This window comes from Drosophila erecta, unplaced genomic scaffold, assembly GCF_003286155.1.
Source record: "Drosophila erecta strain 14021-0224.00,06,07 unplaced genomic scaffold, DereRS2 tig00000420-arrow-arrow-pilon, whole genome shotgun sequence".
Classification (NCBI taxonomy): domain Eukaryota; kingdom Metazoa; phylum Arthropoda; class Insecta; order Diptera; family Drosophilidae; genus Drosophila; species Drosophila erecta.
In genome coordinates this window covers 1-16,928 of record NW_020825245.1, presented here as the reverse complement: position 1 = coordinate 16,928, position 16,928 = coordinate 1, and the positions used below count along the sequence as shown (strand labels likewise).

General features: G+C 41.1%; 2 non-coding genes and 1 pseudogene across 2 annotated transcripts; all 3 read right to left on the bottom strand.

The window, feature by feature from the left end:
• Positions 1-556: 556 nt before the first annotated feature.
• LOC113564713 lies at positions 557-9,884 on the bottom strand (annotated as a pseudogene).
• A 389-nt stretch (positions 9,885-10,273) lies between these two features.
• On the bottom strand, positions 10,274-10,452 carry LOC113564711. Its single transcript, XR_003408253.1, has one exon. It is a non-coding gene; the product is annotated as a 5.8S ribosomal RNA (ribosomal RNA).
• Positions 10,453-11,301: 849 nt separating this feature from the next.
• Positions 11,302-13,296, bottom strand: LOC113564718. Its single transcript, XR_003408257.1, has one exon. It is a non-coding gene; the product is annotated as a small subunit ribosomal RNA (ribosomal RNA).
• Positions 13,297-16,928: the final 3,632 nt, after the last annotated feature.

Here is a 16,928-nt window from a genome sequence, read left to right as displayed (position 1 = left end):
TTCTTTAATATGATAGGGACATTATCATATGCGTCTTGGCAACTTTACTTGAGTTCTTTAAGTTCTTTATTTCTATAATTAGATAGGGACAATATCATATGCGTCACTAATTTGATGACAAAGCATTTGGCAACTTTACTTGATTTCTTTAAGTTCTTTAGTTCTTTAATATGATAGGGACATTATCATATGAGTCTTGGCAACTTTACTTGATTTCTTTAAGTTCTTTAGTTCTTTAATATGATAGGGACATTATCATATGCGTTTTGGCAACTTTACTTGAGTTCTTTAAGTTCTTTATTTCTATAATTAGATAGGGACAATATCATATGCGTCACTAATTTGATGACAAAGCATTTGGCAACTTTACTTGATTTCTTTAAGTTCTTTAGTTCTTTAATATGATAGGGACATTATCATATGCGTCTTGGCAACTTTACTTGATTTCATATGCGTGTCACTAAATTGATGACAAAGCATTTGGCTACTGGCTACTATTCTGGGCACTCTGGGCACCCATTATAAGTACATGATAAAAGTACTTATATATTTTATATCGAATCATCAAGCAAAGGATAAGCTTCAGTGGATCGCAGTATGGCAGCTGCTCAACCACTTACAACACCTTGCCTGTTACAAAAGTCGTTTACAATTGATTCTAGGCTTTGTCATTGTATTAAATAATGCTTTTATATGTAACTAGCGCGGCATCAGGTGATCGAAGATCCTCCCAATTTACTATGTTACAAATTACATTGGCATCACATCCATTGTCGTTTATAAAGTAAATTATAAACTTTAAATGGTTTAGAAGCCATACAATGCAAATTGCCCCTTATTTATCATTGCAGTCCAGCACGGATACGACCTTAGAGGCGTTCAGGCATAATCCAACGGACGTAGCGTCATACCACTGTTCGCTCGAACAAGTATTGTGCCATTGGTCCGTACCTGCGGTTCCTCTCGTACTACGCAGGAATGCTGTCGCAACAACGTTTTGTCATTAGTAGGGTAAAACTAACCTGTCTCACGACGGTCTAAACCCAGCTCACGTTCCCTTGCATGGGTGAACAATCCAACGCTTGGTGAATTTTGCTTCACAATGATAGGAAGAGCCGACATCGAAGGATCAAAAAGCGACGTCGCTATGAACGCTTGGCCGCCACAAGCCAGTTATCCCTATGGTAACTTTTCTGACACCTCTTGTTAAAAACTCTTTAAACCAAAAGGATCGATAGGCCGAGCTTTTGCTGTCCCTGTGTGTACTGAACACCGAGATCAAGTCAGCATTTGCCCTTTTGCTCTATGTGTGGTTTCTGTCCGCACTGAGCTGGCCTTGGGACACCTCCGTTATTATTTGAGAGATGTACCGCCCCAGTCAAACTCCCTACCTGGCAATGTCCTTGAATTGGATCATACCTGAGTAATTGGAGTTATACCAAATTTTCAAATCAAAAATACATAAATGCATCGTTTTATTAAAGAATTTGTTTGCGATTATATAACAAACTCGTGATACTTTGATCAAGAAGCTTGCATCAAAACCCAATACCATAAGATATAATAAATATATCCGTATAATGGCTAGGAAATGATACACGTTCCATTTAATCAAGTAAGTAAGGAAACAATAAGAGTAGTGGTATTTCATTGACGATACCAAACCGAGGTCTAATATCTCCCACTTATTCTACACCTCTTATGTCTCCTTACACTGCCAGATTAGAGTCAAGCTCAAAAGGGTCTTCTTTCCCCGCTAATTATTCCAAGCCCGTTCCCTTGGCTGTGGTTTCGCTAGATAGTAGATAGGGACAGTATATGAATCGGATCCCTCCGAACTTGTTTTACGTGGCGTGTTCCACATTGAAGGGATTACAACCACGGCACCCTATACACCCACAAGTGAGCATATGATGCATGTGTCCAATACGCTGAACAAAACGTCCCGGTCTGGAAGCTATAGCTATGTACATAGCGACCACCCCGGTAGCAATTCGAGTGCTTGCTTGCCGGGCAAGCACTCCCCCTTGCTGAGGAGCGAGATCTACCTAAAATCTCTACTGTTCTATGGGTCACAGCACCCGAGTGTTGCGCAACCCGCGCCGTTACTCAAACGTCGAGCATGAAGGCTCTACCCGCGATATGGGTACCAACCACAGCCACCACGATACTCCCACAAGGGGGCCAACCTCAATGAGCAGTCTTGGAACTGCTCAACCCGTGGTACCGAAAATTAGAGGCTCGGTCGGCCTCACTCTTTGGCTCCGACAAGCACGGGCGGAGTGACCTATTGCCGCATTAGTCGGCTTCTACGACAAGCTGCGGCAAGCTGTGGCAGTATTCTCGCCCGCTAACCACACGGCACGGCGTCAGGCTATCTGCATCTTCTTCTGTGGAACACCAACTCAGCGAACACAACCAGCCGTTGCGTTCTCTCCCGATCCTCCAGGATTCTTTCGAATGTCCAGTCCTCGCCAACACGCTGCACTCCAAGTCCATCGAGGTCTCGCAGATCTGCATATAGAGGGCAGGCGCACAACACGTGCATCCAGTCCTCGTATGGATCACCACATGCGCAAGCAGTGGTATCGCTAAGGGCTCTCCCATGCAGAAATGCGTTGAACGACCCGTGCCCAGTGAGCAAGAAGGACGCCATCATCGAGAAACCAAAATTCGGATCCCGATAGACGAGGGTGACATCCGGGATGAACCTGTGCGTCACCCGTCCTGGTTCGCTGTCGTCATCCCATCTGCTCTGCCAACTCAATAGCAAGCATTCCTCTAGGCGAATCTCTTTTTGCTCACGGCTTAGACGCGTAATGTCCTCGCCATAGAGCCAGTCGTTCTCCTCCAGCGGGTATCCACGCTTCAGCTTGTATTTGACCGCTAATTTCTTAGCGGCCAAGTCAAGCGGGGGGGCTCCAGCAAGAACCTGCAGTGCCGCGGTGGACACTGTTCGGCATACCGATAGGCATCCAAGCAGGATCAGTCTATGGCAGGAGGATAGTCGCCTCCTGGCAGCTACCTGTGCGGCGGTGTCATACCATACCGAGGCACCAAATAGCACACAAGGTGCCATGAGTCCCGCATATATGGTCCGCCTGGCTCGAGGACTGAAGCCCCAGTCGACTCGTAGCACACGCGCCAATGCTCCAACGACTCCGGTCATCCGCTGGCGAAGCGAAGCTATATGCGTGAGGAATTTCATTCCTTCACTGACCGTGATGCCAAGGTACCGACAGCTGCGCACATACGGCAGGTTCGCTCCAGCGAATCTTACCGTGGGCGCACGTCTCAAGGTACCTTTGAGCAGCATTATTACCGTCTTGCTGGTCGAAACGGCAACGCCTATTTCCGCTCCCCACGTTTCAACGATGGACATCAGTTGCGCTCCTTTTTCCTCTAGCACGGCTCGGGAGTTTCCCTCGATGAGAAGAAGCAGGTCATCCGCGTATGCACTTAGCAGGCAATACGGCTCGAGGCGCTGAAGCAGTACATCCATCAGCATGTCCCAAATAAATGGGCCGCTGATTGACCCCTGCGGGCAACCTCTAGTTACCGGCACATTCACTGCACCGGAACTGCTTCGGATTACTGCTCTTCGGCCGGCGAAAAAGCTCTGCCACAAGCTTATTTCCCGGCATCCCAAGTCGGCTAGTCGGCGCAGTACAGCACTCCATTCGACGTTGTCAAATGCTCCTTTGAAGTCCACGAATGTGCCGAGCACGTATTGCGCTGGACTGGCGTCAACACTGCTCTTCACGTGTCTCCAAGCATCCTCCACACAACGTCCTTGGCGAAAACCGAACTGCCATCTGCAGCCTTCCGGAAGAACTTCTCTTACACGATTCACCATGATTGCCTCAAGCACCTTGCCAAAAACTGGCAGTAAGCAAATTCCCCTGTATGAGGAGGGCTCACACTTGTCCTTCTCGGGTCCCTTGAGTAGCGCCACTACTCGTGGGCACTTCCACTCGCTGGGAAAGTATCCCGATCGGATGCAACGGGAGTACAACGCTGCCAGGTGCTGAGGTACGGCGCGCCAGACTGCCTTACAAATAGTGCCATTGATGCCGTCCAAGCCAGGCGAACGCCTGCTCTTCAGTCGGCCAACACAGACATCAATCTCGAGTGTTTCAAGGGCCGGTGGGTCTTCCTCCACGATGGCAGTCGGTGCTTCGGACTCCGCAACTGGGAAAAAGTTGCGAAGGAGCACTCGTGCACAATCACCCCAATCGGTGATCAGCTCGCCATTCACGCGGAGGCACCCAATCTCCGTGCACTTTCTTCGACCTCGGCAAAATTTGTAGACGCGCCCCCATGGATCATCGGCATGATCTCCCACGAAGCGTTTCCAATCGTCCATTTTCGCCCTCCCAATGAGCCTTTTGTAGTTGGCTGAGGTCCGTCTCAGCTCGACTACCAAAGGCTCTGCAGCAACATCGTCATCGCGATGCCGTGCATCCTGGAGTCGGCGACGAAGTCTTCGAACTTCGCGCCTCGCAGCGCTCAGGTCGGCAGTCCACCAACGTGCTCTCCTGCTGGGCGATCTTGGCGATTTTCTACCCAACGCAATATCGCACACATCATGCACGATACTACGCAGGGTGGAAACCTGCTGGTCCAACGGCGACTCAGAGAAGCTTCCCGGAAGTTCGGCTGTTCTACTCACCATCTCCTCTTCGAACAATCGCCAACGTGCATTGGAGAGGTTCCAGGACGGCACAGGAGCTATGCTCTCAACTGCGCTCGTGGAGGTTGTTTCGGCCACAACAGTAATGATGTTGTGGTCACTCAACTCCCACTCGTCCACTCTCCACTCATATGTGGCCCACATAGATGCTGCCTCGTTGACGATTGTCACGTCGATATCACTACGAGCTCTGTAGTTATCGAACGTGTACACCTCTGTTGGCTGGTTTAGGGCGGCGGCTCTTGCCTCCAGCATCCACTCAGACAGCAGCTCACCCCGACTGTAGTTAGCTTGCCCCTCGGCATGCCGAGAGAGTTTGGCAAACCACATGGGGGACACTGCATTCGCGTCGAGGCCCAGGATTGCGGGGGTTCTGCTAGCCTGTAGCAGGACCGCATCCATGTACCGAAGGTACGGTTCCAAAGGTGCATCGAATTGGCAGTATGCTGAACAAAGGAAGATTGAGCCAAAACTCCCTTTTACTACCAGACATACGCCATACTCTGTGGTGAGGGTCTCCACTGGCATACAGATGGCATCCTGCTGATCTACTAGGATGGCTGCCTTCCCTCGCCGGTCAGTGTAAATCCTCATTCCTTGAGGCAGCACATCCATCCCGTCGCTGCTGAGGTACGGCTCCTGCACCAGTGCGAACATTGAGCTTGAACTCCTGAGTCGGACACCAAGCTCTATGGTCGCAGCTCGCCCTCGGCCACAGTTCGCTTGGATGAAGCTAAACATTAATGTCTAGCTTGCACCCTCGCTAGCACCGCGCCATATATTGGGCAAGCGCTCGAGAGCATATGATGTCCCGAGGGTCGCCCTCTATGCCGGCAATTTCGGCAGTCCACCGGGTTCTGGCACCTTGCCGCGTTGTGGCCCTGCTGCCCGCACTGGCGGCAGACGTTGTCCTTCTGACGGCACTCGCTGATCTTGTGGTCGAAGCCCACGCATCTGTGACAGGCATAGGTGCGGACCTGCGATCGGCATCGGAACGAGAACCACTTGATGTACACCCGACCCACATCAAGCTTCGCCATCGCTCCATCATCGACTTCCAGCGTCACATTGACAGTGGCGCCGTCAGTCACCGACCACGCCTTAGTCAACAGGTGCACCGACTTCTTAAATTGCGATGCCGTCATCGTGTCATCGAAGTTGTTTTCCCGCAGTTCCGTCATGAATTCCTCCGGGCTGATGGCCGTGTCCACGTCGTAAACGACTACCTTCGGCTTCTCAGCAGCATTCCTCGTAACATTTAGTCCCACTTCGGCGAATCTCTTCGATGACACCACCTTCTGCAGCTCTCCGACTGAGGGTGTGCGGATAATGGCTCCATCGCCTCTCCGGAGTTCACGCACCTCGTGAACCCTGACTCCGAGGGAGGGTGCAACCATATTTCGCACCTTCTCAGCTATCGCCTTCCCCGATAGCGCTGGGTCGTCGCACTTCACGACCGCTGACCATGTCTCGCGAACCTTCGCAGTCCGCGGGGCATCAATGGGTGCTGCCTGAAGCATCTGAGGAGGGTTGGCCGCCGTAGTCATCGACGGGGTCGGTGGCGGTGGCATAGCCAGCCGCGTCTCCAGCTCTCCACACCTGAGCATCAACGCCATAACCAGCTCGTCGTAACGGCTGATAGCCAAGGTGAGCTCGTCCGTGTTCACCCCTCCTAGGCTGCGAAAACTGCTGCGCACCATACGCTGAGTGGCCGACAGCTCTGCCATCATGGCTGCTTGCCCAGCACGAGCGGCAGCGGTGGCAGCTGTGGCGGTGGCAACAGCGCGGGCGACAGCGGGGGGGACAGTGGGGGCGACAGCGGGGGCAACGGCGGGGGCGGCAGCGGGGGCAACAGCAGCGACGGGGGCATCCATCGACGAAAACTCCTCGTCTAAAACGCCTACGGGTTCAGGAACTCCATTCGCCGCCACGGCAACCAGCTTCGCCTGCGTTGGCACCGAGCTCTTTGAAGCCAGTACGCTTTTACGCCTGCGACGCGTAGACTTCTTCGACGCACTGCTGGCGCTCATGGCGCTCGCAGTGCTATCGCTTTCCATCGGACTTACCCAATGGAAGTGGCTCCTCCTTTTACCGAGTCAAGCAACTTTAGCTTGCTGACAGAGGCTGGTTGCTATGGCACACTGGCTCCACCTATTCACAGTGGCGCCACCAATTGCTCGGTATGGCAACACTAAAATTATCCAATGCACACACCTTAGCAAAGTTCACAACCGATCAGCTGGCGCTGAGAGAATCCCACACGAAAAGGGCTAACGCCTCTCTCGCAGAGAGCGCTCTCACTCAACACGTGGCCCTCGTGGAAAATTTCCAATTGAAAATCGTTTATTTCCACAACACGCGATGTTCTTTCGCTCACAAATTTTCAACTTTTGTTCGCGACACCTTCACACACACTTTACTCCGTTTTTCAACGTATAAATCCGCGGATTTACTCAACAATGACCGTAGCAATGGGAGCTCGAGGAAAACACGTCCGTCGTTAATCCATTCATGCGCGTCACTAATTAGATGACGAGGCATTTGGCTACCTTAAGAGAGTCATAGTTACTCCCGCCGTTGACCCGCGCTTACTTGAATTTCTTCACTTTGACATTCAGAGCACTGGGCAGAAATCACATTGTGTCAACACCCGCTAGGGCCATCACAATGCTTTGTTTTAATTAGACAGTCGGATTCCCCAAGTCCGTGCCAGTTCTGAATTGATTGTTAATTGATAATCGTTATAATTAATAAGAACTAATTGGTTTAACCCAAATAGTATTCTTAAAAATTTTAGCAAGAAAGTTCCACAATTGGCTACGTAACTAAACTATCCGGGGAACAAGTAACTAACATAAATGCTAGAAACTCTATTTACCCAGAACGAGCACATAAACCATGTTATTGTTTCCCAATCAAGCCCGACTATCTCAATCTTCAGAGCCAATCCTTATCCCGAAGTTACGGATCTAATTTGCCGACTTCCCTTACCTACATTATTCTATCGACTAGAGACTCTTCACCTTGGAGACCAGCTGCGGATATTGGTACGGCCTGTTGAGAAGTTTGCGTGTCCCCACCATAAATTTTCAAGGTCCGAGGAGAAAATATCGACACAACAGTATATGTCATGCTCTTCTAGCCCATCTACCATATCTCTCTGCGAAAGACTTCCATGGTAGTACGGCTATAAAACAGAAAAGAAAACTCTTCCGATATCTCTCGACGGCTTCTTTATGGTCGTTCCTGTTGCCAGGATGAGCACGAGGCCCATATTTAATAACAAACGGATACTCAACAGGTTACGGAATTGGAACCGTATTCCCTTTCGTTCAAAATTATTCAAGTGTATTATTTTCGCTTTGTTTATATAATTTGGCATTTTTGTTTTACTTGAAAATTTTCGGCTTTCGCCTTGAACTTAGGACCGACTAACTCGTGATCAACCACTGTTCACACGAAACCCTTCTCCACTTCAGTCCTCCAAGGTCTCATTCGATTATTTGCTACTACCACCAAGATCTGTACCAATGGCAGCTCCATGCAGGCTTACGCCAAACACTTCTACGCATACCATTGTACCTTCCTACTCACTAAAGTTTCAAAATTTATATCACAAGTAATATAAATCATCTACTTTAGCGGTAATGTATAGGTATACAACTTAAGCGCCATCCATTTTAAGGGCTAGTTGCTTCGGCAGGTGAGTTGTTACACACTCCTTAGCGGATTTCGACTTCCATGATCACCGTCCTGCTGTTTTAAGCAACCAACGCCTTTCATGGTATCTGCATGAGTTGTTAATTTGGGCACCGTAACATTACGTTTGGTTCATCCCACAGCGCCAGTTCTGCTTACCAAAAGTGGCCCACTGGGCACATTATATCATAACCTTGAACTTCATATCAAGAAAGTTAAGGTTCTTACCCATTTAAAGTTTGAGAATAGGTTAAGATCGTTTCGACCCTAAGGCCTCTAATCATTCGCTTTACCAGATAAGATTATTTTATATAATATTAAAATGCACCAGCTATCCTGAGGGAAACTTCGGAAGGAACCAGCTACTAGATGGTTCGATTGGTCTTTCGCCCCTATACTCAATTCTGACAATCGATTTGCACGTCAGAACTGTTTCGGTCTTCCATCAGGGTTTCCCCTGACTTCAACCTGATCAAGTATAGTTCACCATCTTTCGGGTCACAGCATATATGCTCAAGGTACGTTCCAGTTAGAGGCATAAATAATATAAATATACATTATACATAACTATATAGAACGCCCCGGGATTGTGTTAATTAGCTATAAATAGTTAAAAAACTAATCCCATTATTAGTCAAGTTAATTACGCTATTAGGTTTATATCCCAATAACTTGCACATATGTTAGACTCCTTGGTCCGTGTTTCAAGACGGGTCCCGAAGGTATCCTGAATCTTTCGCATTGTTAATCATACAAGTGCATATAATAAACACAAAAATCAATGATAATTATGCCATTATATAATTCCGAAAAATTAACGCACTGTAATCATATTAATCTATCAGCACTTTATCAAATTAATAACATTTATTCTGTGTTAAAATGCAAGCAATTTAATTGGAATAAACTATAAGTTATATTTTATGATAAATTTGGTATATGCTAATAGATTACAATGTCCTTATATGGAAAAAATGCACACTATCCTCATAATATTATTTAAATATTACAATTTTAATGATGAATTTTCCATAACGGATATTCAGGTTCATCGGGCTTAACCTCTAAGCAGTTTCACGTACTGTTTAACTCTCTATTCAGAGTTCTTTTCAACTTTCCCTCACGGTACTTGTTTACTATCGGTCTCATGGTTATATTTAGTTTTAGATGGAGTTTACCACCCACTTAGTGCTGCACTATCAAGCAACACGACTCTTTGGAAACATCATCTAGTAATCATTAACGTTATACGGGCCTGGCACCCTCTATGGGTAAATGGCCTCATTTAAGAAGGACTTAAATCGTTAATTTCTCATACTAGAATATTGACGCTCCATACACTGCATCTCACATTTGCCATATAGACAAAGTGACTTAGTGCTGAACTGTTTTCTTTTCGCTCGCCGCTACTAAGAAAATCCTTGTTAGTTTCTTTTCCTCCCCTAATTAATATGCTTAAATTCAGGGGGTAGTCCCATATGAGTTGAGGTTGTATATAACTTTTTCTTGCCATTAATTCTTTATATATAATGATAAAAACATTTTATTAAATTCGTTATAAAATTTCCATTATTTCTTGTAGCAAAGTGTTTTCCATTAAACGAACCAACGAAGAATAATAACATAACCAAGTTTTTTCTATTTCCGAATCATTAATAAGAGACAATTCTAGATGAAAAATAATTCAATTTTTTATGCTAGACATTTCTCAGTATTACTTGATTGAAAAAGAAAATATTTCTCTTCGTTTTTCACATCCAAATGTGAGATAATGTTTTTCATATATATTTTTTAATATTATGAATAAAAATATTATTATTTTATCCAATAATATACCATATGCTTATAAAATTTATAAACAACTTAATTAGCATAGTCTTACAACCCTCAACCATATGTAGTCCAAGCAGCACTATAAAATTAATTAAAGTACATAACAGCATGGACTGCGATATGCGTTCAAAATGTCGATGTTCATGTGTCCTGCAGTTCACACGATGACGCACAGTTTGCTGCGTTCTTCATCGACCCATGAGCCGAGTGATCCACCGCTTAGAGTTTTATAATTCATTTTTATATAATGTCAATTTTGTTTTTATTGAAAGAAATTAAAAATACACCATTTTACTGGCATATATCAATTCCTTCAATAAATGTATTTTTATACCTAAAATAAATGCTGCGAAATGTCTTAGTTTCATATAAGCATTATGTATCATATAATCTGGTTATTTACGGTTTATATTTAACTATGTTTGGGCGATACATACTGCAATTTATATAAAACATTAACCTGATGGGTACCAGGTACAACATTGTATATTTTAGGTTGTTGCATTAGCCAACGTATGCTCATAACTAAGATGAACAATACATATTCGCAACGCGTGTATATTATGGTCCATATACACACAAAGTTCACCATTTTATATTAACAAATTATTTTGATAACCATTATTTTTAATGTTTTAATTCGATTTCCATTTTCGAATTTGATATCTTCGATCTCTCCAATATTCGAAGTTTTATTTTTACATTTCAAAGCCACATATATATAATATTTTTTTTTGTTGTGCCCGCCATTACACAACATGTTAAAATCTTATGAGGTTGCCAAAGCCTCATATAAATAAAAACCCATCAGATTCATTTTATTTTGATTTTAACTTTTATTTTAATATATATTTATATATATATTTTTAATTTGATTCAATTGAATCGTTTCGTTCTATAATCATATCATATTATGCGCTTTGCTTTTGTAAAAATTCGTAATCTGGTAAATTTGATAATATGGTAATATAAATTTGGTAAATTTTTTAATTTGGTAATTTGGTAAGTAATTTTGGTAAATTCAAAATGTATTTGTATTATAACAAATTTTTATTAACGGTAAGGATTTTATACAATAATGATCCTTCCGCAGGTTCACCTACGGAAACCTTGTTACGACTTTTACTTCCTCTAAATAATCAAGTTCGGTCAACTTTTGCGAAACAACCGTAACACGCAAGGCGTCACAGTGATCACGTCCGGAGACCTCACTAAATAATTCAATCGGTAGTAGCGACGGGCGGTGTGTACAAAGGGCAGGGACGTAATCAATGCGAGTTAATGACTCACACTTACTGGGAATTCCAAGTTCATGTGAACAGTTTCAGTTCACAATCCCAAGCATGAAAGTGGTTCAGCGGTTTACCCGGACCTCTCGGTCTAGGAAATACACGTTGATACTTTCATTGTAGCGCGCGTGCAGCCCAGGACATCTAAGGGCATCACAGACCTGTTATTGCTCAATCTCATTATTGCTAGACGCAATTTGTCCATTTAAGAAGCTAGTGTCCTTATAATGGGACAAACCAACAGGTACGGCTCCACTTACATAAACACATTCAAACACAATAAACATTTTACTGCCACCATGAATGAAGGCTATATAAGCTTCAGCACCATAATCCTGAAGATATCTATTTAATATATTTGAGTCTCGTTCGTTATCGGAATTAACCAGACAAATCACTCCACGAACTAAGAACGGCCATGCACCACCACCCATAGATTCGAGAAAGAGCTATCAATCTGTCTTACACACTTATGTTCGGACCTGGTAAGTTTTCCCGTGTTGAGTCAAATTAAGCCGCAGGCTCCACTCCTGGTGGTGCCCTTCCGTCAATTCCTTTAAGTTTCAGCTTTGCAACCATACTTCCCCCGGAGCCCAAAAGCTTTGGTTTCCCGGGAAGCGACTGAGAGAGCCATAAAAGTAGCTACACCCAATTGCTAGCTGGCATCGTTTATGGTTAGAACTAGGGCGGTATCTGATCGCCTTCGAACCTCTAACTTTCGTTCTTGATTAATGAAAACATCTTTGGCAAATGCTTTCGCTTAAGTTAGTCTTACGACGGTCCAAGAATTTCACCTCTCGCGTCGTAATACTAATGCCCCCAAACTGCTTCTATTAATCATTACCTCTTGATCTGAAAACCAATGAAAGCAGAACAGAGGTCTTATTTCATTATCCCATGCACAGAATATTCAGGCATTTGAAGCCTGCTTTAAGCACTCTAATTTGTTCAAAGTAATAGTACCGGCCCACAATAACACTCGTTTAAGAGCACTAATGCAGGTTTTTAAATAGGAGGAACATATGAAAAAATACAAGTATTTAATCACATATAAGAACTCCACCGGTAATACGCTTACATACATAAAGGTATAGTACTAACCACAATTGTAAGTTGTACTACCCGTATGAAGCACAAGTTCAACTACGAACGTTTTAACCGCAACAACTTTAATATACGCTATTGGAGCTGGAATTACCGCGGCTGCTGGCACCAGACTTGCCCTCCAATTGGTCCTTGTTAAAGGATTTAAAGTGTACTCATTCCAATTACAGGGCCTCGGATATGAGTCCTGTATTGTTATTTTTCGTCACTACCTCCCCGAGCTGGGAGTGGGTAATTTACGCGCCTGCTGCCTTCCTTAGATGTGGTAGCCGTTTCTCAGGCTCCCTCTCCGGAATCGAACCCTGATTCCCCGTTACCCGTTGCAACCATGGTAGTCCTAGATACTACCATCAAAAGTTGATAGGGCAGACATTTGAAAGATCTGTCGTCGGTACAAGACCATACGATCTGCATGTTATCTAGAGTTCAACCAATATAACGATCTTGCGATCGCTTGGTTTTAGCCTAATAAAAGCACATGTCCCATAAGGTTCATGTTTTAATTGCATGTATTAGCTCTAGAATTACCACAGTTATCCAAGTAACTGTTAACGATCTAAGGAACCATAACTGATATAATGAGCCTTTTGCGGTTTCACTTTTAATTCGTGTGTACTTAGACATGCATGGCTTAATCTTTGAGACAAGCATATAACTACTGGCAGGATCAACCAGAATAATGTTTCTTTCTTCATATTCCATTCATATTTTTCGAATTGAAATAAGCAATATAAATATTATAGATTTCCATTTTATATAATTCCATTTATTATATCATATTGAAAAATACTTCAATATTTTGCCTTTGGGTAAAATTTTAAATCTCTTTTAATTCGATTACGGCCATTTTTATATAGCATTCGTATTCGTATATTCCATTATATTTTTATACTTGTTTCACCATTATTAACAAGTTCAATAATATATATTTCTATAATTTTGTATTTATATTATACATATTTCATTCTAAAATATCATTTTGTTTCCAACATACATAATTATTGTATCCACACATGTACAATTTTTGTTTAACCAATATAAATATTGAGTTAAATCATTTGCAATTTGATGATAAATTTAAAATTTATCTTTATCCATATAACTCTCTGGTAATACATAACGTAAAACCGAGCGCATATGATTTCTATATTAAAAATTTTGTAATTTTTCCATCATGTAATAAATATGAATATATATATTATACCGCGGTAACGATATAATTTTCCAACTTTACGGCAGGTAATATATTATTAAATAAATAACAATAAATTTGCCTGCCTCCAAAAATTAACGATAATATATGGAAACGATTTGTTATTCTATGTATAATAGAAACTTGACTGTTGTTTCAACGATATTATCTAAAGTCGTATATTCCTATTAACCGCGGAGCCAAGTCCCATGTTCATAAGAACTGAGAAACAAATTTGTACGGATAATAATATACTTTATTTGTAAGTAACCAAATTTAAATCATCATGATCCGAAATATATATTTCGAATAATGCATGAGGTCGGCAACCACTGCCTACCTATAGTAGTTTTTGAACCCGCTGTCCTCAAAGCGGGTATTTTCAATTCTGTTTGCCACCCAACACGTGCTATTCTCTTATATATTAAGAGAATTTTCCTTTATTCATATATAAATGAATTATTTTTTCCATTAATCATATGATAATTGCTCATTTTCATATGTTTTATATTTAATTTCCTTATATTATTGTCAAAATCATATGAATACATAAGTTTTGAACAATACGAGAGGTCGGCAACCACTGCCTACCTATAGTAGTTTTTGAACCCTCTGTCGATCAGAGCGTCGTTTACACTACTAATACCTCTCACTTATATGGGTTTTCTCTATAATACTAAGAGAATATAGGAGTATTTCTGATTTTTTTCCTTTATACATATAATAAATATTCATTTTCATATGTTTTATAATTAATTTCCTTATATTATTGTCAAAATCATATGAATACATAAGTTTTGAACAATACGAGAGGTCGGCAACCACTGCCTACCTATAGTAGTTTTTGAACCCTCTGTCGATCAAAGCGTCGTTTACACTACTAATACCTCTCACTTATATGGGTTTTCTCTATAATACTAAGAGAATATAGGAGTATTTCTGAATTTTTTCCTTTATACATATAATAAATATTCATTTTCATATGTTTTATAATTAATTTCCTTATATTATTGTCAAAATCATATGAATACATAAGTTTTGAACAATACGAGAGGTCGGCAACCACTGCCTACCTATAGTAGTTTTTGAACCCTCTGTCGATCAGAGCGTCGTTTACACTACTAATACCTCTCACTTATATGGGTTTTCTCTATAATACTAAGAGAATATAGGAGTATTTCTGATTTTTTTCCTTTATACATATAATAAATATTCATTTTCATATGTTTTATAATTAATTTCCTTATATTATTGTCAAAATCATATGAATACATAAGTTTTGAACAATACGAGAGGTCGGCAACCACTGCCTACCTATAGTAGTTTTTGAACCCTCTGTCGATCAAAGCGTCGTTTACACTACTAATACCTCTCACTTATATGGGTTTTCTCTATAATACTAAGAGAATATAGGAGTATTTCTGAATTTTTTCTTTTATACATACAATAAATATTCCTTTTCATATGTTTTATAATTAATTTCCTTATATTATTGTCAAAATCATATGAATACATAAGTTTTGAACAATACGAGAGGTCGGCAACCACTGCCTACCTATAGTAGTTTTTGAACCCTCTGTCGATCAAAGCGTCGTTTACACTACTAATACCTCTCACTTATATGGGTTTTCTCTATAATACTAAGAGAATATAGGAGTATTTCTGAATTTTTTCTTTTATACATACAATAAATATTCCTTTTCATATGTTTTATATATAATTTCCTTATATTGTTCAATAAATATACGGATATTTCATATATTTTTCTTTATATATAATTATATACATTTATCCTATATTTATATGATAGGGACAATATCATATGCGTCTTGGCAACTTTACTTGATTTCTTTAAGTTCTTTATTTCTTTAATATGATAGGGACAATATCATATGCGTCTTGGCAACTTTACTTGATTTCTTTAAGTTCTTTAGTTCTTTAATATGATAGGGACATTATCATATGCGTCTTGGCAACTTTACTTGAGTTCTTTAAGTTCTTTATTTCTATAATTAGATAGGGACAATATCATATGCGTCACTAATTTGATGACAAAGCATTTGGCAACTTTACTTGATTTCTTAAGTTCTTTATTTCTTTAATATGATAGGGACAATATCATATGCGTCTTGGCAACTTTACTTGATTTCTTTAAGTTCTTTAGTTCTTAATATGATAGGGACATTATCATATGCGTCTTGGCAACTTTACTTGATTTCTTTAAGTTCTTTAGTTCTTTAATATGATAGGGACATTATCATATGCGTCTTGGCAACTTTACTTGATTTCTTTAAGTTCTTTATTTCTATAATTAGATAGGGACAATATCATATGCGTCTTGGCAACTTTACTTGATTTCTTTAAGTTCTTTATTTCTTTAATATGATAGGGACATTATCATATGCGTCTTGGCAACTTTACTTGATTTCTTTAAGTTCTTTAGTTAATAAATATACGGATATTCATATATTTTTCTTATATATAATTATAGTACATTTATCCTATATTTATATGATAGGGACAATATCATATGCGTATTGGCAACTTTACTTGATTTCTTTAAGTTCTTTATTTCTTTAATATGATAGGGACAATATCATATGCGTCTTGGCAACTTACTTGATTTCTTTAAGTTCTTTAGTTCTTAATATGATAGGGACATATCATATGCGTTTTGGCAACTTTACTTGAGTTCTTTAAGTTCTTTATTTCTATAATTAGATAGGGACAATATCATATGCGTCACTAATTTGATGACAATAAGCATTTGGCAACTTTACTTGATTTCTTTAAGTTCTTTATATCTATAATATGATAGGGACAATATCATATGCGTCTTGGCAACTTTACTTGATTTCTTTAAGTTCTTTATTTCTATAATTAGATAGGGACAATATCATATGCGTCTTGGCAACTTTACTTGAGTTCTTTAAGTTCTTTATTTCTATAATTAGATAGGGACAATCATATGCGTCACTAATTGATGACAAAGCATTTGGCAACTTGACTTGATTCTTTAAGTTCTTTAGTTCTTTAATATGATAGGGACATTATCATATGCGTCTTGGCAACTTTACTTGAGTTCTTTAAGTTCTTTATTTCTATAATTAGATAGGGA